A 2,595-nucleotide genomic window follows, 5' to 3' on the forward strand; every position below is an offset into this window, starting at 1 on the left:
CAAATGTGACTATTAACCTAAATTTTCCTGACCCCAAATTAACATTTTGCTTTATAGGATACAGGTCGGAATGAAATTAGCTTTGGTGTCTTCTCCCTCCATGACTCAGAAACTGTCATGGCTGCTACAGAGAGCAGACTTGGTTGGCCTTTAATCTGTGTGGATTTTGTGACTAGGAAGATGGTTTAAGCCCCAAGCCTTCTAAAATCTGTTTGAAAATGCCTTTAACCAGTCTGTGTAGAAATTTGCAGGCAACCTGCAGGAGGTGTGACAATCTATCCAGGGGACTCTGAGATGCCACTACAGCCTCACCCAGATCCGACTCCTCTCTCCTACCTGCCTCCATCAAACATGACTAAAGAGGCCTGCTAATTTGGGATGGAAGACATAGCCACTTCAGATCCACTGAAGCTGAGACTTTTTACATTGTCCTGACCCTTTGCCCTCTTGATTTTTATTCATTTGTGTTCTCTTCCATCTGCCAGTAAGGTAAGGTTAAATAACATGATTTGATTTAATGGCACATGGATCTCATTCAGTCTGCTGTTCTCTAAGTGTTACAGCAAAACTCTGGCAACTATTTGTTGGTCAATTCTTAACAAGTTACAGGTAAACTCTACTCCTATTGTTCTCCTGTTGCTTTAATTGGAAATAAAAAGGGCTTTTATGGCTACGACTCCTTGGATTACAGTTCAAAGCCAGCCCAGGCAAAGAAAAATAAAAATCCTTCTTGGTCGTATTTGAGGTCCTTATTATTTTACTAGTCAGAAATTACAGATTAAGACTCCTCATTTGCATACCTTGCACGATTTTCAAAAATTACTGGGAGATATTAATTGGCTCTGCCCTTATCTTAAATTTTCCACAGCTGAATTGAAACCCTTATTTGATCTATTAAAGGGGGACCCTGAGCTACACCTCCCAGACAAATGACAACTGAAGCAGCTGAAGCCTTAAGCATAGTAAATTCTGCCATTTCTTCCCAGCATGTAAATTATATTAATTACTCAGCCCCTTGGGAAGCATATATTTTTAAAGACACCTCATTCTTCAACAGCAGTCCTCTGGCATAAGGGACCCCTTCTATGGCTTTCCTTGCCTGCTACTCCCTCAAAAGTGTTAACTCCCTATTATGAATTGGTGGCCACCTTAGTCCATATGTGCCATGTGGAATCTTGTAAGAATCTTGGACGAGATCCACAGGTTATTTATATCCCCTATACTTTACAACAGCAAGAATGGCTTTATATTCATTGTGATTCCTGGGCCATTGCTTGGGCCAATTTTATGGGCACAATTTCACATCATTATCCCTCCAACAAATTACTTCACTTTGCCTCTTCTTACACTTTTATATTTCCTCGGGTTGTATCTGTATCACCTCTTTCTGTGGCTGTCTTGGTGTTTACAGATGGAAATCTTGGGACACTGGTCTTTCATCAGCTCAGGAAGTTGAACTTCAAGCAGTTTTACAGGCCCTTACACTTTTACCTGCTAAAGCTTTTAATTTATATTTGGATAGTCATTATGTTATTGGAGCCCTTCAGGTCATTAAAACTGTCCCTTTTCTTGGAACAGCTAATTCCACTATCCAAACTCTTTTTTGCCAGATACAATTTCTTCTTCACTCTCGTACCTGTCTGTGCTCTTTTGGATTTATACGTGCTCATACTAAGCTTCCTGAACCATTAAGAGAGGCAGTGCTATTACAGATGAGGCTACTCAATTTTTTCTCCCCAAAATTGATTTAGCAAAGCAATCACATGCTGCTCACCATAAAAAAAGTCGTGCCTTATGTCAGCATTTTCATATCACACGTGAGGTGGCTCATCAAATTGTAAAAACTTGTTCCAACTGTACTACCTTCCTACCTGTGCCCTCCAATGGCATTAACCTTCGAGGCTTAGTGGCCAACCATGTTTGGAAAATGGATGTTACCCACATTCCCTCTTTTGGATGGCTCTGCTTTGTCCATGTAACCATAGACACCTACTCTAATTTTATTATTAGCTACTCCTCATATTGGGGAAGCTAGCAAACATTGTATCTCCCAAGTCTTACGCTGCTTTGCTACTATGGGACTTCCTAAACATATTAAAACTGATAATGGTCTGAGATAGGTCGGACGAGCTTTTCAAAATTTTTGCAAATCTTACCAAATTGTTCATTCTACAGGAATTCCCTATAACCCTCAAGGTCAAGGAATTGTTGAAAGGGCCAACGGTTTGTTAAAACACCAAATTTCTAAATTAAAAGGAGGGAATTATACCCCTCTCTCCTGTTAATATTCTTTCTCATGCTTCATTCATACTAAATTTTTTAAATTTGGGCTGTAATGGCCTTTCCAAAGCACAGCAGTTCTTGGAAAAGAGAGACCAAAGAGCTTTTTCCCAAGTTAAGTGGAAAGATCCTTTAACAGGTGCTTGGCATGGGCCTGATCCAATATTGACATGGCGTCGAGGACATCTTTGTGTTTTTTCACAGGATGAAAATGATGCCCGTGGCTACCTGAGCATTGCATTCTTCTTGTGGAAGCTCATCAGAATGGTATAAGTGCTGACACACTGGGCTTACGTGCCAGATCCACCGATTGTG

This window comes from Perognathus longimembris, chromosome 13, assembly GCF_023159225.1.
Source record: "Perognathus longimembris pacificus isolate PPM17 chromosome 13, ASM2315922v1, whole genome shotgun sequence".
NCBI classification, from domain to species: Eukaryota; Metazoa; Chordata; class Mammalia; order Rodentia; family Heteromyidae; genus Perognathus; species Perognathus longimembris.